This window comes from Tamandua tetradactyla, chromosome 1 (assembly GCF_023851605.1).
Source record: "Tamandua tetradactyla isolate mTamTet1 chromosome 1, mTamTet1.pri, whole genome shotgun sequence".
Taxonomy (NCBI): domain Eukaryota; kingdom Metazoa; phylum Chordata; class Mammalia; order Pilosa; family Myrmecophagidae; genus Tamandua; species Tamandua tetradactyla.
Genome location: NC_135327.1, coordinates 67,017,506 through 67,045,183, shown reverse-complemented (window position 1 = coordinate 67,045,183; position 27,678 = coordinate 67,017,506). Strand labels below are relative to the sequence as shown.

Below are 27,678 nucleotides of genomic sequence, written 5' to 3'. Positions count from 1 at the left end.
AAAAGTAAGAGAATTCACAGATTTACTAAAAAGAAGTAGAAAAATAAGGGCAAGGGGGGAAAATATCTCCTTTGTGAAAACATGGCCACTAGTAAGTGTGGAAGGAATGATAGAATTATATGAATCAAACAACAGTCATCAATGGATGCTAAAATCATTGCGTGAAAGGTGATTGGGGAACAGAATATTCACAATATCTTAAGCCATCACCCCACAGATTAATTTTTATTAAAAAATAAAATATGCATTTATAATATCAAGACATTAAATGTCATTAAATAACAGACAAGTTTTACATGCATGAAAGTAGGGCCAGCTGACATTGAGGTCCCCCTGTGGAATACACTGTGATTGCTGCAAAACTTTACAAATGAATCCAGGCACATGACACAACTTACAGACATCTGGCCTAAATTTTTCAAAACAAAACTACAGCAAGCAAGGGAGGAAGACTGTCCTAAATGTCCTAAAGTAAAAGAGACTAAAGGGCTATAACACCAGATAATGTATGCATCTTGCTTGAAACAGGTTTAAAAGACATGGGGAGACAAATTTCTCAGTGTCTACTGAGAGATGCAATAATGTTGTTGAGATGAAGTTTTTCTTAGGGGCGATAAGGATACTGTAGTTGTGTAGGCAAATGTCTTTATTCGTGAATGATACATGCTAAAGTATTTGAGAAGGATGTGTTATGATGTAACATTAATATTTATTAATATTATTATTATATAATAGAACATTGTAATATAGTATGCTTATACTTTTATAATTATAATACAAAATTATTGATACTAATATTTTCAAATCATTCTGCAAAAATTGTATTAATATACATATATACATATGGATCTGTGTTTGTGCATATATGAACATATGTGTATGTGTGTGTATATAGATATAAACAGACAGACAAAAGGGAGGAAAGCCAAGGTAAAGCAAAGCAGCAAATGTTAATGATCTGATGAATCTAGTAGAAAGGTAAATGGTTATTTATTGACTACTCTTTTAACTTTTCTATAAGTTTAGAAATTTTAAACATAAAAATTGCCAACTACTTGAAACACCAAGGAGCTTTCATGAAGCAGAGGGCAAGAAACAATCAACTCGAATATCCAAGTGAAAAGTAAGGGAGAGGCAGGAGCTTGAGAAAAGACTGGCTGGAGTAGGAGCCCAGAATTTTCAGCAGTTAGACGAAGCCAGGCAACAGGAAGAGGAGCAGAAGGAAAAGCTGGCCAAACTATGGAAAGAACTAGCACATAAGGCAAATCCAAAATGCAAGTACCAGGGTGTGGAGGCAAAATCAAGTGACCAGCCTCTGACTATGCCTGTTTCTCCCAAGTTCTCTACTCTATTATACTGCTAAACTTAGCTGTGATCTGCAGGCACCAATTGGGAAGAGGAGTTGCTTTTTATATCAATCTGGGAGCCTTCATTTATTGTCACTGGGGCACAGAGAGAGCCCATTTCTCCAGACTCCTTTGCCTACACATGCCTGATAAATTATACTTGATAACTGTGGACTCTAGTTTGTTGAGAATCATTTTCTTACATTTTGAAGGTAATAATGAGACTCAATTCATATTTGTCTATATCAGACTCCATGTAGTAATTTTCTTTAAACCATCAGATGGGCTTTATATGTCTTAACTCTCTAACTAGAATTTAAAGTCTCTGTATCAATACAGTGTAATCTCAATTGTTTTCTTCCTGCCCCCTTTTTTGTTCTATTTTAATCACAAAATAAAGTTAGTTGAATAATGGGAAAAAAAATGTGCCATCTTAGAGAAATTCGGGAAGTTCTGATTATTTTAACCAGTGACAATCTAATTTTAATTGCAAAATATATTTCCCATACTGAATTTATGCAGAGTAGAAAGAAGGTGCTATGATAATATGGTATCTGAAATGAAAGGCGGACTTTCATCCATTATCACTCTTCATTTAAAAATATTTTTAAAAAGAAGTCCATCATAGAAGTGACAACAGTTCATTAGTGGGTCTATAAGTAATATTGCCATATTGAAGGTGAACATGATAGAAAGAGGTTGTATAGAGCCATGTATATTAACCAATTAACACTGCAAATATAAATAAGTTCTTGCATGAACTACTTCAAAGACAGGAATCTTGTAGAAAGAGTTTAATATTGGGGTATCAGGGGGAAAGTACTATTGCATGCTATGAGCTATGTCTAACAGGAAGTCATCAACAGTACCACAGCAATACCGGGGTAAATAATTGGAGGGAAGGACAAAAGTTAAGGGGATATTTGGAATTTCTATTTGGTGAGCTATGTTTATCAGTTATTTTTCTCTTGGGAGCAATGAAAATTGCCTATAATTGAGAGCACTGATGATATATCACTAAATGAAGATGATGTTAGACATGGACTATTGACCTTGGACATTATACATGATGTCCAATGGATGGAGGTGGCTGAAGGATACACTGAATGAAAAGTAGAATGGAGAACTGTGATATATGCATATGATGGAATATTGTGCTGCTACAGAAAGAAACAAAGTCAGTGAGGTATGCAACGTTGGAATGAACCTGTGGGACATTGTGTGATGCAAAATAAGCCAGAAACAGAAGAGCAAATACTGCATGATCTCATGTAGAAAATACTTTTAAGAAAATTGGGGCCTAGATTGTAACCTCCTATAGTAGTCACGTTTAGCCTGGAGCTGTAATTTGTTATTTCTAGATTTTGAGAGCCTGTGCTATTTATATATATATATTTATATATATTTAAACATATATATATTTAAATATATATAAAACACCTGGTATTTCCATGGAACTTTGGGTACCTGTGTGACACCTAAGACTCAGAGTAGGAGTTCTATAATCTGAAAGTTAGCGTTGCCACATACAACTGTTAAAGAAATTGAAAAAGAGATCAGGCTTCAATTATAGGTAAGAACAAAGTTGACCAGGTCAGGACTAAAGTAAATCAGAATACAGAGGTGAGGAAGACATTGTCTCTATTTAGAACTTCACCTACTGTGTGAGACCAAAGAAGAGAGGTTTATTATGTCCAGAACCTAAATTTCATATTGCACATAATCTAACTCAACCTGTCTGGATAAGATCATTTAAACAACCTAAACACTTGGAGCTGAGAATGGGAATGAGGGCTTATAATTCTGTATAGTTTAATATAATACCCAGATACATATCAGAGTACGTCGAGCAAATAAATAAAAAGTATTGGCAAAGTCACTTGAGGGATGGGAGAAAAAATATGAAACTATTAAACTTTACCACCCCTGGAAACCCCTGATACATCAAACAGTAGGGACTCCCAAGTCAATAGGCCACGCCCCTGATCTTGAGGCTTGCTCATATGAAGCAAGAGCTTTTATGTAGTGGAGAAGCTAAGCCTACCTATAGTTGTGCCTAAGAGTTACTTCCAGAGGACCTGTTTTATTGCTCAGATATGGCCTCTCTCTCTCCAAGCCCAACTCTGCAAGTAAGATCTTTATCCAACCTCCTACATGGGCCATGACACCAAGGGGTGAAAGTCTCCCGGGTAAAGTGGGATATGACTCCCAGGGATGATCCTGGTCCTGACATCATGGGATCAACAATGACATCCTAACCAAAAGAGGGAAAATAAGTATAGCAAATAAGGTATCAGTGGCTGAGAGGGTTCAAATAGAGTTGAGAGGTTACTCTGGAGGCTATTTTTATGCAAGCTTCAGCTAGATACTTTTATTATGGTTTGCCAAATCCCAACCAAAACCATTCCTGCCAACCCTGAAGAACACCTACGGCTTTATCTGAGAATCTATAAAGCTTCCATGCACTGTGCTTACTTTCCTGAAACCTATAACCTCCAGATGAGTTACTAGGCCAGATAAATCCTGAAATGCAGAGGAACCAGCCTCTCCAGATCATCAACTAGTTACAGCCCCCATCCCATATTACTGATAGCCCTTTCCAACATGAAGAAGATAGAGTAAGCTTAGCCCAAATACCCCTAAAGATTGCGAGAAAGGTCAATGGGCAAGGTGGAGTTGTTACAGAGAAGATAGAATTTAACAAATGAGTATGATTGCTGACTCATTATATTGATATTTCTTTAGGTCTCCAGTGTCTTGGAGCAGCTAGAAGGGAAAACCTGAAATTGTGGAACTATAACCCATATCAAACTCTGAAATTTGTTCTATAACTAACTGTGGCAGTGTGCTTTGAAATGTGTGGCATGTTGTGTATATGTTATTTTTTACACACACTAAAAAAAAAAAAGTCCATCAAGTTCTACTTGCTTCACATTTCTCCCTTGAATGAACCTGCATTTACACTTCAAAATGTCACAAGGCAAATGTACTCATCCTTTCTCATCCCATTATCAAACTGACTCACAGCCCAGCCTTCTACAACCTTGTTGAAAGACAAATTAGAGTTGAGTTTGCAGATTATAGTATTTTATTCTGGACATGAAAGTTTTGCTGCAGCAAAGAAAGCCAGATTACTTGCAAAAAAAGAAGCTTCAGCCATCTAGACATGGCAAGCGATTTTTTATAGGCGTGATAAGGAATTTAGCTTAACTCCTATTGGTTGGACCAGAGTTTGTTCATCTTTCAGGAGTCTATCTTATAAAATAGGTTTAGGGCAGGTAGGCTTTATTTTGTTTGGGTCAAACGTAACAAACTACGGGCTTATTTGGGTTCACTGCCTTAGTGGGTATATTTGACAGGGCTCTCCAGGGAAACAGAACTAATAGGATATATATATATTATATATACCTATATATATAATATATATGTAATAATATATTACATATATATATAATGTAAATATTATGTAATTTATTATAAGAATTGACTCATGTGACCATGGGGATTGAAAAGTCATATATGTATATAATATAAATATTATATGATTTATTATAGGAATTGACTCATGTGACTGTGGGGATTGGAAAATCCAAATTCTGTAGGGCAGCCCACAAGCTGGGAATTGCAATGAAGGTTTTGATGAATTCCCCAGATGTTAGCTAGTTGAAGTAGAGAAGAAAATTCTTTCTGACTGCTGAAATCATCAGTGTTTCAGTTTGCTAAAGCTAATGAAATGCAATATACCAGAAATGGAACGGCTTTTAATAATAGGGATTTATTAGCTTACAAATTTACAGTTCTAAGTCTGTGAAGATATCCCAGTTAAGGCATCAACAGGACAATACCTTCTCTGAAGACTGGTTACTGGCAAGAGTGGGCTCCTCTGTCAGAAAGCAAGGCATATGGCAACATCTGTTTGTTCTTCTTATCCCAGGTTTCATTGCTTCAGCTTCTGGGTCCACTATCTGTGACATTTTCTCTAAGTTTCTCTAGGGATTTTTTATGTGAAATTCTCTTAGTTTCATCCATTAGCTTCTGTATTTTTTTATCCTCTTATAAAGGACTCCAGTAAGAGGATTAAGAACTACCTTGAATAAAGTGAGTCACATCTCAATTGAAATAACCTAATCAAAAAGTCACACCTATAATAGGTCTGCACCACAAGAATGGATTAAAAGAAAATGGCCTTTTCTTGGGTACAAAGCAACTTCAAACCACCACAATCAGTTCTCCCTATAATTCCTTTAACTGATTGAATGAGACTGCTCTCATTGATGAAGGCAATCTCCTTAGTTGATTGTAGACGTTATCAGCCATAAATGCAATCAACTTACTAAAGATTTAAATTCACAAAACTCTCACAGTAACAATCAGACCAGTGCTTACTTGACAAAACACTGGGGCACCAGACCCTGGTCAAACTGGCATGTGAAAGTAGCCATCACAGTAGAGATTTCAAATTTCAAATGATACCAAGAAGAACCTCAAGAAAAAGTAGGGCATGGGTTTTTTGCTCTGAGTGGTCCCCAGACTGTATATAATTTTATTGCCCAAGCCTCTGACCTACAGCCATAAAATCAGCTAGGAAATTCCATGATTAGTATGATCAGTTAGGGCATAAAAAGGCCTGAAATGCTTTGCTTCCAAAAATGTACCTCAGTAATATAAGACTGAGTAGCTCTAGTTAAATATCATTGCACATGTCCATATAATTATGTTTGCCATCCCAGAAAAAAATTAACGCGCAGACTCCCTCAGTTTCATAAGCACCAAGGTTAGCATCTTCACCTCCCCATCCACCTGGGTGTTCTCCTCTATTTACCAGTCCTTGCATTCTCTCACCCTCTCCTCCACCACTACCCTTACATCTCCATCGTCACCCTCTATTCTGGTTCTCTACCTCTTTCCCCTTGTTCTAACCCAGCTCTTGAAGGGCTTGGATCAGTGCAGCCCCAAAACCAAAGATGTGCTATCTGGCACAGAGTTAAAAGTGAGTTTTGTTAGGACTTACAAATAGGAGACGATTTTTTCCAGTGGCAGCCATCTGGAAAATATGAAGGCAGCACTCCGCAAAAGCAGGAAATGCAAGGGCCAGCTTATAAGTGTTTAAGACAAAGACATTCCATAGTGTATGAGAATAAAGTTTCAGCAGGGTCTCGTGACATAAGTGTTTGGAGACTTGTTATCAACAGTGATTGGGGAGAGGAGTTTAATGCGTTACAAAATAAGTAGTTTATAACACCATCTGTCCATTCTTTTCTCCAAGGAGGTCTGTTGACCTCTACTTTCTGTCCCTGTCATGAAGGCAGCTACGTACAGTAACTTACTCTCAATATGGAAGGAGCGCCCAGGCCCCGGGTTTCCATACCCCTTCCTGCCCTCATTCTTTTCCTGCATTCCTTTTTGTATTACAATCCTTCTGCCCCACCTTTTGCCACCACGTCCCCCTCCTATTTTTTCCTCATCCTTCTTCACTCCATCTTGCCCACCCTCCCTCCCTTCCTTCATCCTTTCTTTCCCCCAGGATGTCCCTGGATGGCTTCCCTGTGTCTTAGCACTGATGATGCCTATGGTGATCACCATTTATTTATGTCCTCAGAGTTTGCAAGCACTTGTAAGTCCCTTTTCTCAAACAATAAAAGATCTCAAGACTGCAATATCACCTAAGTTCTCTAGCTCTAAACACCACATTCTGGAAACTAGGTCTGGAGAACTGAACCATAGTCCACAAAAGGAAATTATGAGAGATGCTAAAATAACATGAAAGTCAGAGTTAGGAGATTCGACATCATGAAATCCCTAAAGCTGTCCAGGAAGGATAAACAAAGAGAAATCCACAGCAGCATCTATTAGGATAAGCCTGTAAAATACCTGGGCAAAGGGCAAACTTGAAAGGCAGAGAGAAAGAGAGAGAGAGAGCAAAGTGTTACCAACAAAAGAATGGTAGAGTATGAGAGCTATCTCCTTAATAGCAAAAACAGAAGCCAGAAGACAGAAGAATATTTCCTTTAAAGTGCTGAAAGAAAGTAACTATCAAACTAGAATTTTAGAATCAGTGACGCTTTGTTAAACATAAAGGTTAGATAAATATGTTTTGTACAATTTTAAAACTGAAATCTAGAAAATTAGTTCAGAAAGAAGGAAAATAATATTCAGAAGGAAATTGTGCTGCTTTGAATCTCTTATGTACCCCAGAAAAGCTGTGCTCTTTTCATCCATCCCTGCGGGAGCAGAACTATTGTGGGTGGAATCTTTGCTTAGGTTGTTTCCATGGAGATGTGATCCAGCCCATTCAAGGTGGGACTTAATCCTCTTTCTGGAGTCCTTTATGAGAGGATAAAATGCAGAGACATTTTGGGGAGAGCTCAGAGGAAGAAAACACCCAGGAGAAGCAAGAAGGGCCCACAGGAGCTGAAAGAGCCATTTTAAAGCCAGAATCCAGGAGGGAAGGACCAGCACATGTCATATGTGCCTCCTCATGTGACCGAGGAAAGGTATCCTCAGAGCAGCCTTTCCTCAGAGAAGGTATCTCTCTCTTGATACCTTAATTCAAACATTTTCATAGCCTTAGAAACCTACATTTGTAACCTAATAAATCCCTTTTGTAAAAGCTGAAGTTTCTGGTATATTGCATTCCAGCAGCTTTACCAAACCCAAACAGAAGGTCTTTAATATAAAAAGTAATGGTGAGTAAAGAAATGGTAAACATATGGCTAAATCTAAACATACTTTGACTGTATATAATAATGAATTTAAACATAATGGGGGGTAAAAAATCAAGCTAGAACGAAAACACTGAACACTGGAATTATATAAGCCATGAAGGAGGTAATTGAAGTTAAGCATTCTATGGGCTTTGATTTATGCAAAGGATGGTAAAGATAGAGATTAAATTTACTTATTTAGGGTTAACATTTGTAAGGTCACCACTAATTACAGAAATACAGCATAAAGTCAAAGAAATGGGGGGATGGGAAAAAAGGGAGAAAGAAGGAAAAACCAAAACAGTAAAAGAGGAACAGCTTTAAAAATGTAAAATATAATCATAAAAATTAGTCTAAATGTATCAGTAATCAAAGTTATTGTAAATGGTATAATTCCTCTACTTAAAATCAAAACTTATCTGACCAAATATAATAAATTCCAAGTATTCTGAAAAAAAGACATACCTAATTGTAAGGACACAGAAAGTTTGAAAGAAACAATATAATAAAACTTACTGGGAAAATATAAATTATAAGAAACTACTTTAGTTATATAAATATCAATGTGAAAAAAAATGTTTAAAGCAAAAAACCTCTCTAGATGTAAAGAGTCACTACATAGAAGTTCAATTACAATGAGCTACAACAATTCTAAACTTTCCAGCACCTAATAATATGTTTGAAATACATAAAGCAAGCAAAAAAAAGGAATATGGAGAAATTAGCAAATTCACCATAGTAATAGGAGATTTTAACATCCATCCCTTAGCAATTGATAGATACAAAAGAAAAAATCAGTGGATATATAGACAACTTGAACAACATAAGAAACAAGGTTGACCTAAAGGATATATATGTGAAAAACTAGACCCAACAACTGAAGAAAACATTTTATTTATGAACACAGACAATCATCTACAAAACTAAACCATATACTGGGATATATAACAACTCCCAACAAATTTTTTAAAACTAGTTATCAAATAGTCCCTATAATTGAAGTATAAATCAATGATTAAGCTTAATTTTAAAAAGACAATGTAAGTTAGAGCATCTTTTCATTGTTCCTAGTAAATTAATCCTGGAAATTAAAAATACTTAGGTCTAAATAGTAACAAAACTATTCCTAATCCAAACTTGTAAGATGTTCCTAAAATGAATATCCTTTCAAGTTAATGTCAGGAAAGTATAAGAGTTAAAAATGAACAAGTCACACATCCAACATAAGAATAAAAGACCAGAACAAATGCAAAAATATACAAAATAAAATACAACTGAAGAACCAAAAGATAGATTTTGGAAAAGAGCCATAAAGTTGACATAACTCCAAATTGAAATACAAGACAAATCAAAAATACTAAAAAGGAAATAAAGACATAGGTACAGATATATCAAAAAGGAACTGAGATGATATCAACATCTAAAAAAAAGGATAAAATTTTTTAATGCCTCAAGAAGAAATAGAAAACCTAAATAGTCTTTGCAATCATTTAAGAAATTTTATCCATGTTAAAATACTTCACACAAGGAAAACACTTGGCCCAGGAAATTTCATCATCAAGTTCTACCAAACATTAAAAGAAGAGATAATTCCAGTCATATACAAACTGAAAGAGTGAAGAGAAAAAGAAGGAGAGAGAGAGAGAGAAAGCACTTTGTTCTGGTTCTTCAATCACCCCAAAATTCATTGGATTAAAAGAACAGTTTTACTTTGCTAATGATTTTGTAGGTCAAGAACTGAGGAAGGACGGGGGTAACTCTCTTCCACCCCATCTTCAGTTGGGGTGGCAGGGACTGGAGGATCCACTTCAAGGTGGCTTTTCCACTCTCATGTCAGTGACCAGGTGCTCCTTGGCCTCTCTCTCCTCCATGTCTCACTCTCCAAGAGCTCTCCACATGACTCATGCTTCTCACAGCCTGGCAGTCTAAAGGTAGTTACACTTCTTATATGGCAGCTGACTTCCAATAAGCAGAAGGTAGAAGCTTCCGGACCAACTACAGGCAAGTAGGGAAAATTACAAGGCTGTCTTGCCTGTGAACATGGATTCAAAAATCCTTAACAAAGTATCAGCAGGCCACGGTGTGCCCAGTCCTGGCACACAAGAAAGAGAGGGTTGGAGGCATGGCTGTCACCTGGCCTATTGGTTGATTTTGTGAGTCCTGGGTGTGACACAGTTACAGCCTGGTCCTCAAGCAGGGAAGAATGATCAGGAAATGACAATTAGAATGATTCTTAAAGTAAGTAAATAGGTTGTCTGTATACTAACCAAAGATTATAAAAATGCATACAATTATTTCCAGGAGCAGAGTGGAAATCCAGTTCAGTGAGCATGTGCAGAATCACCAGGGTTCAGGCAAAGTACCAGGATCTCACTTTAGGGGAATGAAGACCCTGCTCCCTACAGTTCAGCAAGGGGACAATCAGACCAACACTTTACAGCAGTCTAAGTTCAGATGAAATAGAGATGGCTTACTAGCCCTGCGTGCTCTGGCACCCGGGAATGGTGCAGAGAACAAGGGACAAGTGAGCTGGAGCTTGAAGAGTGTGTAGGAATTTGTCAAGGAGACCAGTGTCTGAGGAAGGAACACTCTAGAAAAGGAGAGAGCAATAAGATATAAAGGGTATAGCTTATTGGGGGAGTAGGGAGGAGACAAGAGTGGCCCCTATCATCAATTTGCAAAGAGTTTTGAATATCTCACCAGGGAACTTGGTTGTGGTCCCATCAGCTACGAGCAGCCATAGGAAATAAGACACACTTGGAATGCTTTCAGAAACCATGCTGGTAGTTGGTTTACAGGATGGTTGGAAAGGAAGAGATAGGAGGGAGATAGAGATGCTGATACCCAAAGTTATCAGGCTGCCTCTTGAGAGAGTATTCGAAAGCAAAATTTGAAAATCTAAAGTCTCCACTATCGGGAATCCTCCAGCCTCTGGTGCATGCAATAGCCAAGAAAATATACCTGGAAACATATTGTAAATATGGACAGGAGGCTTCTATAGTAATGTTCATCCACCATAGCCCGAGAGCCAGAGCAGAATACAGTATAATCACCAGGCAATTTGGCCATAAGTGTTTCACATTCAGTTAAAGGTCACTGAGAGAAACCTAGATGGAGAGTGAGCAGGAATTCCAGTGGGAATCAATGAAGACTCTTAGTGAATGTGAAGACACTGGAGGCAGTTTTTGTGGTGCCCCTTTATAGGAAACCAAGAATGCAAGAATGCTATGGTCTCTGCCTGAAGACTGTCTTCTCATAGTTCTTTCTACACACAGATTCCCCCAGCAAGCCCAGGAAGTTCTGCCCTGGGGAATAGTATGTGTTAAGAAGGAAGAAATCAGTGGACCTAGTCCAGGAGAAAGGAGACAGGTTCATGTGCAACTGCTGGGAAAGGAACAGAAGGTCTGTTTAAGGCAAGCTCAATGTGAGTCATTCATGCAGCAGGGCTACCCACATCTAATACCACCTCAGGCCACATTAACTAGTATGATGCACAGAACTAGAGAGATTAAATGTTTACTTTGCAATCTAGATAATATTAATAGAGGAGGACTTGAGGTAGGAGGAAAATACTTTTCTGACTTATTAGGAAGGAGATCCAGGTATCAATTTACAGAAAATTAAAAGACTCAAAAAGAGAGGAAAAGTAAACAAATTGAAACAATACATTAAATTGGTAGAAACAGGTCAAAATGTCAATAATTACAATAGCTCTTAAGTGATGAAATTCAGTTAAAAGATATAGATTGAGAAATTGAATTTTAAAGTCCAGATAGATGCTGCTTATAAGAGATGCATCTAAACCATAAGGGCATAAAAAAGACAAAAATAATGGGGTTGAAAAAGAAATAGGTGAAAAAAGTGAATGTATTCCCGGTGCCTGCCCTTGTAAACAAAAATAAAAGATGAATGTAGCTATATTAATATCAGGTAAAACAGACTTTAAGATAATTATTAAGGATAAATATGATCACTGCACAGGTTTTACAAGTTCAATTCACCAAGAAGGTTTACCAGTTTGAAATATATATGCACCTAAAAAAATGTCTCAAAATATGTGGACAAAAAAAAATAGAACTACTGAGGAAAAAATGAAAACTCCAGCACTAAACAAAGATTTTAGCACAGCTCTCTTGATTATTGCTAGGTCAAATAGATATAAAACTAGTAAAGGTAAAATCTGAACAATACAATTAACAAACTTGAACTAAATAGACACAAATAAAGATCTAGACAACAATTACATTCAGCAATTACTAAAGAATACAGATTTTTCCCACTTCAAATAGAGAACTTATGTAAATTGATCATATGTAAGCTACAATGGAATCTCAACGAATGTTAGGGAATAAATATCATATGAAACATAATTTAACTATAATATAATCTAGCCAAAAGTTCATTTTTAAAAGTAATCTCTGCATATTTGGAAAGTCAAAATCACAATACATAAAACAATATATTAAAGAAGAAATCATAATGGGAGTGAAAATATATCCAGAACATAATGATAATGAAGCTACAACATATCTAAAGTTTATTTATTTATTGACTCACAGATCTGCAGGGTAGAAGTTTGAAACCATGGTGTCAGCAGGGCTATGGTCCTTCTGAAACCGGTAACCACAAGTCCTTGCCTCCCCTAGCTTTCTGGTTTTTTCCAGCAATCCTTGGTGTTCCTTGGTTTGTACGCACATCACTCCAATCTCTGCCTCCTACCCACATGACAGTCTCTCCTGAATCTTACTGTGTCTCTTCTCTCCATTGTATAAGGACCAGTCACATGGGATTAGCGGCCCATCCTGCAATGTCACCTCATCCTAATTTAATTCCATGTGCCACAACCTTATTTCCAAGTAAGGTCACATTCTGAGTTACAGGGAGAGTGGACATCAATGTATCTTTCTGGGGAACACAATTCAACCCAAAACACTCACCGAGAAAGGTTTATTTCAAGAATGCAAGGTTGGTTTTACATTCACAAATTAGTCATTGCAATTCCCCGCAGTCATAGAATAAAGGAAAAAAGTCATATCATTATCTCAGCGGATGTAGAAAAAGCATTTGATAAAATTCTTGAGTTATTAACAATAAAAACTCAGTAAACTAGGAATAAACAAAGGATCTGTCAACATGAAAAAAAGAAGTTCATGCTCACTTAATGGTGAAATATTGAATGCTTCCTCCCTAAGGTTTAGAGCAAGACAAGGATATTTCTTGTAACCATTTCTGTACAACAATGGACTGGCAGTCCCACTCAGTACAACATAACAGGAAAAGGAAATAAAAGGCATAAATACTGTAAAGGAAGAAGAAAAACTGTCTATGTGCAGTTGACAAACTTGTCTACATGGAAAATCCTGAGAAATCTACAATTAGAATAACTGAATTTACCAAGGTCACAAGATGCAATGTCAATACACCAAAATCATTTGGATTTTTATATAATAGCAACAACTATTGCAAAATTAAACTTAAAAATTAATATAATTTACAATAATATTAAAAACATAAAATACTTTGGAATAAATTTGACCAAAGATAATAGACAGATTAAATAGATAGGTAGACAGGTAGATAGATAGATGGATGGATGGATGGATAGATAGATAATGTGTGTATACATATGTGTGACTACACCCACTGAAAAAAAATAAAGACCTTAATAAGTTGAGAGATATATTATGTTCATGGATTGGAAGTCTCAGTACCATTACGGTGTCATTTGTCCCAAAATTGATCTATAGATTCAATGCAAATCAAATCAAAACTGATCAGAACTTTTGTAGAAATTGATGAACCAATTCTAAAATTTATATGAGAATGAATGAACCTATTATAACCAAGAACAAATACTAACACTATGAGATTTTAAGATTCAGTATAAAACTACATCACTAAGTGTTCTAGTTTGCTAGCTGCTGGAATGCAATATATCAGAAACGGAATGGCTTTTAACAAGGGGAATTTAATGAGTTGCTAGTTTACAGATCTAAGGCCGAGAAAATGTCCCAATTAAAACAAGTCTATAGAAATGTCCAAACAAAGGCATCCGGGGAAAGATACCTTGGTTCAAGAAGGCCGATGAAGTTCAGGGTTTCTCTCTCATCTGGAAAGGCACATGGTGAACGCATTCAGGGCTCCTCTCTCGGCTGGGCAGGCACATGGCGAATACGGTATCATCTGCTAGCTTTGTCTCCTGGCTTCCTGTTTCATGAAGCTCCCCGGGAGGCGTTTTCCTTCTTCATCTCCAAAGGTCGCTGGCTGGTGGACTCTCTGCTTCGTGGTGCTGCAGCATTCTCTGCTCTCTCTGAGTCTCTCATTCTCCAAAATGTTTCCTCTTTTATAGGACTTCAGAAACTAATCAAGACCCACTCAGATGGGTGGAGACATATCATCCCCTAATCCAGTTTAACAACCGTTCTTAACTAAATCTCATCAACCAGGGAGATGATCCCATCACAGTCCCAAATACACAGCATTGAATAGAGACTATTCTACCTTTAAGAAATGGGATTTATATTAAAACATGACTTTTCTTAGGGGGCATACTTCCTTTCAAACCAGCACACTAAGAGAGTGCGGTATTGGCAAAAGGATAGACAAATATATCAACATAAGAGAATAGAGAGTCCACAAAAGGATTCTTTTACAGATAGATATATACGGTCAATTGGCTTTTAATTTAACTGCTAAATCAACTCAATTTGGAAATGAGGGCTTCTGTAAAAATAGCTCTGGAATATCTGGCTGTCCATACGGAAAAAAACAGATTCCAAACAGCAGTATGAGACAAATTGCAGTATTGATCTAATTATGCACATCCCCTAAGGGTCCTGGCCTCAGCCAAGTAAATAAATCCCACTGTCATTGCCATATAACACTGGCATTGTTTTGTGACACTGTTAAAAATTATGGGGACTAATAAATGGGCTACATTCAGTGACCCATACTCCCCCCCATACAAACCTATATGCGAAAGGGGCATAGGTCAACTCCAGTTTGGGATTTGTTCGGCTTGATTTAGGACATGATTGCATTGTTTTGATTAAGCCACTTGGGTAGGGCCAACAAATACTTGCAGCCTCAAGTCATCACACACAGCAAAACCCAAGGCCTCTTAGGAGTCAGAAGCAGCATATGCCTGTGACAGTCCTCATATGTATACATGTATATACATGTCCCACATTCAGGAGCTGCTACTGATGGAGTCCGGCTCCGAATAGGTTAAGACTGGTCAGGTCCACATGAGTTTTTCTGTTTTCAGAGCCTGTGGAGGGAACTGACCAATCCAGCAGCAGATCAGATTGTCAGCTGCAGCTGCTGCTTGACCTAAGCAAACCATATCATTATTCAGACAGTCTGTGGTGCTAGATCTAGGGACAAAGAGACCCCTGCACCTGCTGGGGCTGTTGCTCTCCATCTGTAGTTATATGGTCTGTCCTAACCCAGTAACTGTTACCTCACAAGTTGACCCCTACTCACATCCAGATCCAGAAGAGCCAGGAGCAAGGAGGACAGTGACATTTTAACAAAACTTACAAAGACCCATTATATCCATGTGATGGTTTAGAGGCATTATGGGCCCCAGAAAAGTATGTTCTTACAGCTAATCCATTCCTGTTGGTGTGGACCCATTGTAAGAAGGATCTTTTAATGAGTAGGACATTAAGATGTGACCTATGTCATTCAGAGTGGGTCTTAATCCTCTTACTGGAATTTTGTATAAGAGAATAAAACTCAGATGGAGAGAAAGACGTAGAAGCTAAGAGAGAAAACCAAAGAAGCAAGAAGTTTGAAGCAACAAAGCCTGGAAGAGAAGGGAGAGACCAGCAGACACTACCATGGGCCTTGCCATGTGAAAGAGGAGTCCAGAATTGCTGGCAGCCAGTCTTTAGGAAGAAGGTATCATCTTGATTTGCCTAGGTTTGGACATTTCAATGGCCTCAGAACTGTAAGCCTGTAAACTAATAAGTTCGCGTTGTTAAAAGTCAGCCCATTTCTTGTAGATGGCTTCTGGCAGCCCAGCAGACTAAAATGATCCCCCACCGTGGCTTATCTGAGGTGTAGAGGCTTGGCCAGCAGTGTTCTCAAACAATTTCTTGTTGCTCTCATGATCCTTAAACACGTCAATGCATGAGAGAATCTGGGCATCTGAACCAGAATTAAGTTTGATCCTCTACTCTCCTTTTGGAGACTAGTCTGGGGTTGCTGTCAGGACAAAGAAAGATGCATCATGTCTAGATATGGTCAGAGTCAATTTTCAAAATAGGTCTACAAAAACCTTCATCCCATTTGCCTTGATTATCACCCTTTCTGAAGACAGCTGCCCTCATTGGGCAAATTACCTCACTAAAGTGTTTAGACAATTGGGAGGTGAGAAGAAAAGAATCAGAAATCTTTTTTCAGTTGGTTTTTGAGGAGGCTGTTCCAGAGCTTGACTAAAATTGGACACCTGAGAGTAGAAGGGAAAATGGAATTCCTATCAAATGCCTTGACTATGGGCCCATCATTGGGTAGCTTTTGAGGCAAACAGTGCACCACTATTAGATTGTAGGGTGGAAAACAGAAGATACTACTCAAGGACTACAATGGAGGGGCTGGATTTGGCTTACAGGACTGGAATAGCAACCACATAAACCCAAAAGTGTCTACCATGGTAAGACACTGCTGGTAGCCCCCGGATGGGCAAAGGGTCCAATGTTGTCCATTTTCCAGAAGTGAGCAGGGGCAATGCTCACCACAGGAAAAAAGGCCACCTTCTGGCATGAGTTCGAATCTGAAATGTGGTGGCAGCATCTGCATCAGAACCATAGAGTCCCTTACTTTGCGCCCTGTACTGATGTGGGTGTGTTGCCATGTCCAGCATGATGATGAACCTAAGGAGTTGTGGTAACCATCTAGCAGTTCAGGCTTCATTAGCAGCTTGACTCCAGTTAGCTCCTCAGAGAGTGGGCCTCTGCTGTGGTCATCTACATGAGTGACCCCAAATTGGCCAGTCAGCAGCCACAGGTTATTTTTATAGTTCATGGCCCCAAATAACAGTTGTCTTTAGTCTGCCCATCTGTTGTCTTCCAGTGGCTGACTGGATGACTAGGTCCAAGAGTCAGTTAAAATATACGCCTTAGGAAGATCGTCTAAGACAAGAGTAATGGCTTTTATTTCAGTCCGTTGTGCTGACTGGCCCTTACTGCTGTCCGTCTTCCAGAGTGGCTATTGGGACTGGCCATCTGCAGCCAGAAAGTAGATGTGATCACTTGTTAACTTAGTTGATCCATTAGTGACCCAAGTCTAGGCATTTAGGGGAACTGCTGTGAATTGAAGGTCCCATTAAGCGAGCCACTTTGAAAGCCAAGATGCTGCTAGGGCCAGGCTGGCTACGTTCTTAAATATACCATTTCTCTTCAGCTGACAAAACCCTTCCCACATTGTTAGTTGTTGAGTCTGGGTTGATCTACCCCAAAATGGGGGTGTCAGTTCAGAGAGTCACAAGGCCTACATGGTCAGGTGCTCAGTTTCAGCAAAAGATTAGGAGCAGGTCAAGAGCTGCCTTAAAAAAAAAAATAGGACTCTACTTGGTGGCTGCATCAAGCATGTGGCATTGTTGTACTGGGAAATGACCTCTCTCAACTCCAGCAGCCATTAAGTCTTCAATTAAACTGTAAGTTCCCTTTGTCCTCCTGGGATTCAATATTATTTATGTTGGACCAGTCAGAAGTGGACAGTACATCCAGCAGTCCTTAAATGGGGGAATCCCCTCTGACACAGACATTCACAATACAAGCACATAAACCATCATTACCAACTATGCATTTAGCAGTGGAAGCCATGACAACAATGTACTTAACTGTCTCAGAGGCCCCCCCACAATGTGACTTTAACTTCCTTCCCCTACTACCACCCTCATCTATACCTCATCAACCAAGTAAAATGGTGACTTGGGCACCTGTATCCAACAGAGTCATAAACCTTTGAGTCCCTCCTCTCCCCAGTGTTCCCTAGCATACTTGGATAGTTGCATATTGCTTTCAGCAATGTGTAGTTTAATGCTTAAAACAACCAATATTATTTCCCACTCACAGCTGGGGCCTCTGCTCCATGTCACCCTCTCCGAAGACACAGAATGACAGGGCAGCTCTGTCTGGAGCCCTACTCAGCGCCATGGTAGAAGGACAGGAAAAGCACAACATTGTGTGCTGACCCTTAAAGTTTCTGCCCGAAAGTGACAACGTCACTTCCACTTAAATTTCATCAGCCAAAGCACACATCCCCATCTAATTTCGAAGGGATGGAAAGGTGAAATCCTGCCATGAGCTCAGAAGAGACTTAGAAACAACTGTACAACACTATAATTATTAATAATTAGGATGCCACACCTCCCCTTCAATCTATTTTTGCCAATATGGCCAGAATTGAGTACAGATCCTGTTCTGCTTCAGGGACTCTCCGTCTCTCTCAAAGTAAAAAAAAAAAAAAAAAACAAGGAATAGCCTACAAGACCCTTCAGCGTCTCCCTTTAGCTTCACTAGTCTCTGATCTCATCCTCCTCTAAATTCCTCCTGGCTCCCTCCTCTCCAATCATACTGTCATCCTTAGGGTCCCAGAAACTTCCCAGGTGCTGTCAGACCCCTGGGACCCTGCACTTTTCCTTCCTCTTTCTGGAATATTGTTCTCCAAGATATCCACCTGACTCATTCCCTCACTTTCATTATGTCTTTTTCAAATACCAGTTTCTCAAGGATGCCTTTTCTGACCAGCCTATTTGCAATGGCAAATCACCCTCGTGGTGGGCAGACTCTGAGGTGGGCCCCAGGATCCTCGCGTCCTGGTGTTCATGCTTTTGTGTGGTTTCCTCCCCTTGAGTGCCACTGGACCCATGACTTACTTCAAATCGATAAAATAAAGCTGAATGCAAAGGCTCACAGCACAGGGAAGGCTTCCAGGAACAGATCTGAAAAACAAAGCTCATTAGTGCCCTCCCCCTTCCCAGGGCCTTCCCAGATGCAGGCAATCCCAAGCAGCCTCCTTTGCCTGATGTGTCAATGCTGTGACACCAGGATTTTGAGAAGGGAAGGGTTTATTGCATCGTTGACCAACAAAAGGACCAGAGACAAGCCTTGGATAAGTTTCCCAGAGCAAAATGAGAGGGGAGTTTTAAAACTTCTGGGGAAGGTGAGCTTAAGGGGGTGACTAAGAATGGGGTGAGATGACTGGGTTAGGGGTGGGCTAAAGTGGAGCATGCCCAATTCTAAATCATGCTACTTCATGTGTCACATGTTCAAAAACGGCTGATTAGCATGATTGGTGGGATTGACGTTTACTATTATGATTAGGCAAAGGCGACTTTAGGTCGGGGCTTTTCCTGACTGCACTTGATCCAGTGGCTTGAGCTAGCTTGAACCAGCCTTAGCAGGTGCTGCAAAGAGAGAGAAAACAGTAACTTCTACTGCAGCAAAGCAAGCTGCTTCTAAATAACCATGGAGAGGTAAGAGTTCCAACAAAAGGAATGAGGAATGAAAAAGTTTTCAAACCATCAAGAGAGGGACTGCTTCAGTGGAAAGGGGTTTGGTAAGTGACAGTTTCAAGAACTTTTTATTTTTTCCTAATCATTTTATTTGTCATCCAGTCCTTTTGTCTGGAAGGGTCACATGCAAGAATGATAAAAGTACCATCACAGAAAACATTATTACCACTTAACCGGAAAGACACATTGCATTCAGGAATTAGGACAGTACTGAAATTTCAAAATGGGTTACATAACCCCCACACCACTCCGTCCCTTTATTACTGATCATTTGTCAAGTGAACAGCCTTGAAAAGATCAGTCCCTTTCTGGGACAGCAACGTTTAATAATCAAACTGCCTTACCGAGGTGCGTGCACCACGAGAACCATAAGGGTATTGAGTTGGGCTCTCAGTCCATTCTTACAAACTGTGAGTAATCTGGAAAGTCAAACATAACAACCAATAGCAATAACATAGCCCCTGAGAGGGTATCGGGGTCCAGTCTGTTCGGAGTGGGCAGAGGGGTCATCTCCCATTGCTAAGCCCTCCCCAGCTTGCAGTTCTCAGTGAGAATCACGAATGAGGGAAATTTTAGGGTCTGCAGCAGACCCATAGAGTCAGTCATTTCCCCCTGAAATATTTAAATGCTAGAGATCCAAGGATATGATGTAGTTCTTGTTATCTGAGTAATTTGATCAATTATCAACTTCTATAGGATGATGAAAACCTGGGTCTGGTTTTAGAGGTTCCCAAAACCTCCTGCATAGGTGTCCCACAGAGCCCTGGGCACTGGAATCCCTCACACAACGCAGGTGAGCCTCCTTGTCCCACAGGGACAGCCAGGCTATGCTCCTCAGTGTGGGGTTTAAAGAGATGGGCCCACCAAAATGGCCCCAAGGGACCATGAATTCAGCAGAAAAGAAGAGCTCAACAACAGTAAAAAGCATTTGCCAAAGCAATGAAAGGGATAGTGCATTCTTTAGGATGCCAAATATATACCAAACAGTTCATTCCAATATTTGCTAGTACTTACTCTGGCCACAGACTGCCTGGTTCACCTCTGTGACCAGGAATTCCACATCCCCAGGAAATCCATGTCCCCTGGGAGGGTGGGTCAATATCTCATGTGGGCTTCTGAATCTGTGGGAAAAAAAACACAGATGAGATGGTGGCAGAAGAAGGTTCAGGCTCAGTGGATCTGCTCACACCCCTTACCAGGTGAGAAAGACAAGATTCCAGGAGGACCAGGGCTTGCTCAGGTCCCAAGACCCTTCCAAACAGCCACACAAGGATCAAGGACCATAGAATAGCAAGCAAGGGCAGGTGTAGGAGAACAGCTATACATCCACTGGCTCAGGAAACCAGCCCTTAGTACATCCGTGGCCAGGCACTGGTGGATGGCAAGGTTGACCCGCATAATCTCTGCCTTAAAGGTGCTTGAAGCTTAACACAGAGGTAAAACACAAGGTCAAAACCACGTATACACTAAGACTCAAACATATTGCACACCGATGCTCATGATGGCATTACTCACAATTGGCAAAAGATGGAAGTAATCCAAGTGTCCATCAACCAATGAATGGATAGATAAAATGTGGAGTATACACACAATGGACTATTATCCATCCATAAACGAAATGAGGTTCTGATGCATGTGACAACACGGATGAACTTTGACGACATCACACTGAGTGAAATACACCAGGCTCAAAAGGACAGATATTGTACAAGTTCACTGATATGAAATAATTAGAATAAGAAAACTCATACATTCAGAATTTAGAATATAGGTTGCAAGGGGACAGGGTAGGGGTAGGGATTGGAGAGTTAAGGCTTAAATTGTACAGAGTTTATCTTTGGAACAATGGAAATGTTTTGGTAATGGAAGGTGGTGATGTTAACACAACACTGTGAACATAATTAACAGCACTGAATTACATATCTGAATGTGGCCAAAAGGGGAAAAAAATTTAAGTTGTATATATGTTACTAGAATAAAAATTAAAGAATTAAAAACAAACACAGGGGGTGGGCCACGGTGGCTCAGCAGGCAAGAATGCTCGCCTGCCATGCCAGAGGACCCAGGTTCAATTCCCAGTGTCTGCCCATGTAAGAAAAAAAAAAAAAAAAACACAGTACTATCAAGCACAGCAAACCCTATTGTAAACGATGGACTCCAGTTACAATCATAAAAATGTTTTTTCATAAACCATAACAAATGTGCCACACTAATGCAAGGTGTTAATAACATAGGGGTACATTGGAACAATGTATTTCATGCACGAATTTTCTGTAAACCTATAACTTCTTTAATAAAAAAATTTTTAAAGTGACTGCATGCAGTTAGGTGGATGGACAAGCTGGAAGCCAGCGAAGCAGCCTTGTGGAGGGTGAGGGCAACAGGCTTCCTGGGGGTGGGGTATTTGAGGAGAACCCTGGCTACCGGCAGGTCATGGCCCACGGGGATGGGTCCAGGGCACCCCTGGACACCAAAAGGAGCCGAGTTTGAACAATTCCCTTAAGTAAGTGCATGTGTTTTCATCGAGACTTTCAAAACGCTTTCAGATTTGTGCCTTTACACTTGGGCAATCCACACAAGGCAGCTAGAAAACCAAGTGGGTCCTCTTGGCTGAAATTATATGCATCTGTGTGGAAACGTAAACTACCTCAAACTTATCAGAAGCCCCAAGTGCATCCATCCATCTCTTCTTTTACAAAGAAAAAGTGTTAATGCTTCACTCAAGAAAACATTTTAAAATGTAAGGTCTACAATAGGGTAATAGCGAGAGGGGCTCTCAGAAGTGAAAGGCAGACCCTGAGGGTGGGAGGGGCGTGAAGGGGAAACAGCTGAGGCCAGACTGGGAGAGGAGTGGGTGCTGGGCTCGGGGCTGCCCGCCAATCTGAAGTTGTAGAAGTTTACCAAGCAGGGATTTACAGTGTGACCCTGCAAGAAGAATGGAGAAGAGGTTCATGCCATCGCCGGCCATCCCCACAGCCTGGACTTGGACACCTGCCCTTCCTGGAATGCCTTTTGCTCTCCCCATTAGGATGGTGAGAGGTGCTCAGACTCATCTGCCTGGGGCAGAAGCCACCCCAATTTATGAATGGGTCTGTATTGGGCAGAATTTGTTTTATCCTGGAAATGCACTTGATTTAAGTAAGCCTGGCAAGTCAGTCGTGGGGTGTCTTTAGCACAGGTGAATTAAGGACACTCCCTGCCTCTCTCTTGCTGACACCTGACTAACAAAGACCAGGCTCCGTCCACCAGAAGTCAGGTCAAGTGGGCATTTCCAAGCAGTGTCAACAGCTCCACCCAGGGTGGGGTGAAGGGTGAGGAGACAGGACCTCGGGGGAAGATGACAGCCAAGAGGGGCAATAATGTAGCTATATACACCCTGCTTGTTCGAGAAAGCATTTGAGGCAGGTGCTGTTGGGATGTGATGATTTAGCAAATGAAATCATCCACAGCCAATGTGCCTTGCTTATGAAACAACTGCAGCCCAGCAAGCCACTTTCCTGCCCTGCCCTGACTGCCTCCAGAGAGATGCCCAGAGATTCCTACCCTCTGGTGCCTTGTCAGTTCACAGGATGGAAGTGGCATCAGAGGGGAGTGACGGGGTATGTATTGCCTGTGGTGATATCCCAGTCATTTGGTTTCAGGTGACACCCTTAAGTCTGCAGCTCCAGGGGACATTTCCTGAGGGCCAAGCCAGAAACCAAAGAGGGGAGGGGCTGTCTCCCTCTTTGCAATGGGACTTTCCACTTTGTAAGCAAACATTTCCTAGCCAAGCAGTCCCTGACCCAGGGCATCTGTGGGAATAAACAGGCAGCCTCCACCCTGCTTGGCGTCAGTCTCTGGGGCGGCCTCACCACCTCCCATAAGGATGCGGAAGAGGGGCCAGCCCTGCAGGCACCCAAGGACAGCAAGAGTCGTGATCCCACACGCCCATGGAGAAATCCAAAATGAGCTGGTCAAGGAACTGGGCATCTCATGTGTGGGGTGGGGGCCCTGCTGTATATGTGGAATGCTGTTTACTGTGTGCCCTGAGCAGATGGCTCTGTGCTCCAGCTACCTCTGCTCACACTGGTGACCTATTGCAACAGATAAGCCGAGAGAACTAGGAAAACCACTGCAGGGGCACCCCTGCAGCAGCCTCAAACCCTTGATGACCCCAACAGGGATGATTGTGGATGTCAATTGAGTCCTCCTGATACGGTTGTTTCTTCAACCACTCATGATGAAAACATCTGTCTTGGAAATTTGGAAACAAAGGAGTCTATTTCAGATGTCAAAGAACTCAATGAGTAAAAATAACTTTCCAGTCCACAAAGAAGCCTGGCAGATACCACCATAACCAAATGATCACAGCTAGCATCATCAGCTGAGGAGACACTTAGAAACCCTGCACGATCTGACCTAGGATGGTGCTAAGAAAGACACGTTACTGTTACACTCTGGCAAGGAATGCACAGCCTGACTCTCATCATAAAGCCACATGAGGGGCAGGCCCAAAATAAGGGAGATTCTACAAAGCAACTGGTCTGCACTCTTCAAAACTGTGAAAGCCAAGGAAAAACTGAGGAACTTCCAGATAAAAGGATTTAAAGAAACATGCCAGCTGAATGCAATGCACAATCCTCACTTGACTTATGGATAAAAAAAAAAAAACGTGACACAGACGTTATTGGGATGACCAGCAAGTCTTGAAAATGCATGTTAGAAGAATTGTATCAATGTTTGATTTCTTGAATTCTGATAGTGTCTTAGTTGGCCAGGGCTGCTATGACAAGTACCACAGAATAAGGTGGCTTACGCTAACAGGAATTTATTATCTCACAGTTTTGGAGGCTAGAAGTCCAATCTCAAGGTCTCACCAGGGCAGGCTTTGTTCCAGAGGCTGCAGTGCTCCGGTGGTAGATTTCTGCAATCCTTGGTTGGGAGTTCTTGGCTTGTAGATACATCTCTGCTTCAGGCACATGATGTTCTCTCATTCCTTCTCAAGTTTCTACTTCTGCAATCAATTTTCTTTGAGTATAAGGGCTTCAGCGACACTGGAATAAGATTTTGCCCTAACCAAAAACATCTTCAAAGGTCCTGCTGACAAATAGGTTCATATCTATACCTTAACTCAACTAATAACATCTTCAAAAATCGTATTTACGAATGGGTCCACATCTACAGGATGGGGGTTAAGACTTGAGCATGTCTTTGTGAGTGACACAATTCAGTCCCCAACAGATAGCTATAAAGAATGGCCTTGTTCTTAGGAGATAGATAGTGATGTGTTTAGGTAGAAGGGACATGATGTCTACAACTTAATATCAAATGGTTCACCAAAAAATAATAATAAATAAGGACATACGTATATGTATACACATATGTATGTGCAGATATAGAAAGGAAAAAAATGTTAAGGGCAAATTCACAATTGAATTGGGTAAAGGGGTTTTGGGAGTTCTTACAACCTTTTAGTATATTTGAAATAATTTCAAAAAAAAAATTTTTAAAGAACTTTCTGTGTGAAGTCGGGTTTGAGTTTCTTGAGAAGATAAATTGAGGGCATGTCAAATGGCCAATGCATCCATCCATGTGGTTCCTGTCCACATCAGCCCCTCTTGTCTGGGATCATTTTGATCCTTAAGTCCCAAGAAGCTTGAGGAAAACTTGCTCCTGGGTCTAACTCAATCTACTCCAAATGCAAACCACCCTCCACTACATGCAGATCCCAGATCCCAGTGTCTCTGCACACACTGCCAGGGCTCCACTATCCAGTGTCTTTCAAGTACCCTGACCAGCTCACACTCCCTGGAAGCCCGGGAATATCTCTGCTCCTTCTGCATCCATGGCAGACCTGCTCATTTAAGTATGAGGCTCCGTGTCTTCCCACTGCCATCACTAGTTGCCCAGATTTTCCTCAAGGATGCCGCCTTAAGCACTTTGCATGTCCTATGCTCTGCCCACATGTCAAGAGTGAGAAGAACAGAGCCCATCCAGCCCTGATCACTGACCACTTCTTCAGAAGTGGGTACCAGTGAGTTCCCAGTGAGTTCCACCAGCTCAGGAGAAGTCCCAGTGAGTTCTTCCTCAGAACGGTGAGGAAATTAAGGAGTGGAGAACGATGGAGGAACTGTCAGGACGAATGTTAGGAGTCAGAGGGCACAGATTCAAATGGATAGATTTTGAACCCATGGATAGATGGCTCAATGACTGTGGGCCAGTTATCAAGTCTCTCTGTGCCTCAGTTTTCTCATCTGTGAAATGGGATTAAAAAGAAAGCCTATTTTATAAAGTTGTATAGACTGAGTGAATTAACACAGGTTAAGTACCAAGAGCATGTCCTCACAAATAGTGAGAGCACCTTTAGTGTCAGCTTTGAAAAAATTCTAAAGAGGAGACCAGGATTGAACACCTAAGTCCCCTGACTGCAAGCTGAAGGGTTTGGGGCACAATCACAGTTGTTTGGGGCAGGCATATAAGATGCAACTAGGAACACAGTTCGCTCTGCCAGGGGCCTGAATCCCCTTTATGGGCTGACTCCCCCCTTGCCCCTCGAAAGTAAATTCAAGCCCTGTGACTCTTTGATTACTCTTCTGATCCACTGATTTTCTGTATCCGAAAATTTTGCTAACTTCTCTCCTTCATTATTATTTCCTCTTTTATTCTGTTCATCTTTTTTGTTGTTGTTGTTCCTGTTAGTCCACCATAAGTAACCAAAAGTCCTGTCTGAGAGTTTATACCATCATCTTCAGAGTTCTCCCCCAATCAGGGAAGGAGTGGGGAGAGGATGGAGCCTGGCAGGTGAGCCTTTCTCTCCCTGTCTCCCTGTCTCCCTCTTTCCCTCTCTCTTTCATTTTTCTCAAATAAGAGGGTCTTCTATTAGTACTTACCCTTCCTTTGTAGTGAGAATCCCCCCATATCATACCTGAGTGCTTCAGGATTAAAATAAAATCTGTGCTCAGAACTCCATGTTGTACCTGAAAGAGGAGGTGTAGAATTTAGACATCCCTTTTCTTGTACAATGAAGCCTGGCTTTCTAGACTCTTGCCTCACAAGAAAGTCAAATGAATCCTGAGACTCAAAGACAAGCAATGGCTGTCTCATCCTATCTGTTATCTCAGCGATATTAAGTGAGAAGGTGGGGGCCACAGAACTACGTGATTTATGGGGAAATAAAAATGCATTTGTGTGATATTTTCAACAATCATCGTTATCCTTATTGGTAAGACTGGAACATGTAACAAGGGATTTTGGCCCAATTAGGCTTTCCTGGCAAGGTGACGGGCTCAGAACTGAAGGATGAGGGGGTGCTAGTTAGGCCAAGAGGGGAGGAAATAATGTTCTAAACAGAGGGAACAGTATGTACCTGTGGTTTGAAGAAGGATCGTTTGACAGTGTTTACCTGCTACACCACCTCTTTCAATTAACCAGTCATCCGTTCTGATATGTCAGATATCAGGGCTTCTTCTCATTTATAGGATAGAAACCATCATACAGTTATACGAAGGGATAGTAGACTTCCATGCAAAATTTCCACTTGAAATTCATGCTCAAAACAACTCCACTTGACTTCTACACAACAGCATCCTCTCATCAGTCTGGCTCTCACCAATGTCAGATGTTCTTTGTAAGGTGCAGAAACTTGACCATGCCGAGACATTTGGGGTCTTGCCTACTTAAAGAATGAAGGCATCTGGGTCAGACCCATTGCCTGACCTTTCCCACCAAGCTGGATGTTTCCCACCCTGAGCTCAGTGGAAATAACACAACAGTTACATTAGAAGTGAATGAGCTTCTCAAATGGAAGTTCTTGTGGGCTTCCCCAGGAGACAATACAAGGAAGCAAAGCTTTACCCAAGTGGCCTTCCTCTCTGCCAAGTCTTGCACAGAACAGGGGATGAGAGGGGCTTTCTGAATGATGTTTTTAACCTTAATGGAAAACATTCAGTATGATCCCATGGGCAACAGGAGGAAATCCTGTTAGATCTAGCACACACTGTTTTTATAGCTCCTGCAGCTGTTTGTAAGTCCTACAGCATACTGAAAGCTTGGGAGCAGCCACACCTGACAACAAGACTTCATTCCAGAAACAGGTGGCCCCAATCACCTGTCTTTGACTGAAGAT

At 40.7% G+C, this 27,678-nt stretch overlaps 1 long non-coding RNA gene across 2 annotated transcripts in view; it reads right to left on the bottom strand.

Moving 5' to 3' along the window:
* LOC143684770 (uncharacterized) overlaps positions 1 to 27,678 on the bottom strand; it is a 114,008-nt gene that overhangs the window by 69,400 nt on the left and 16,930 nt on the right. The window contains exons 2-6 of one of the 2 annotated variants that reach the window (XR_013176157.1): positions 26,479 to 26,530; positions 24,431 to 24,567; positions 20,589 to 20,695; positions 19,919 to 19,993; positions 18,936 to 19,001 (exon numbers count right to left, since the gene is read on the bottom strand). This is a non-coding gene — a long non-coding RNA (uncharacterized LOC143684770). The remainder of the gene's footprint in view (positions 1 to 18,935; positions 19,002 to 19,918; positions 19,994 to 20,588; positions 20,696 to 24,430; positions 24,568 to 26,478; positions 26,531 to 27,678) is intronic. The other variant, XR_013176161.1, reaches the window with a different exon arrangement.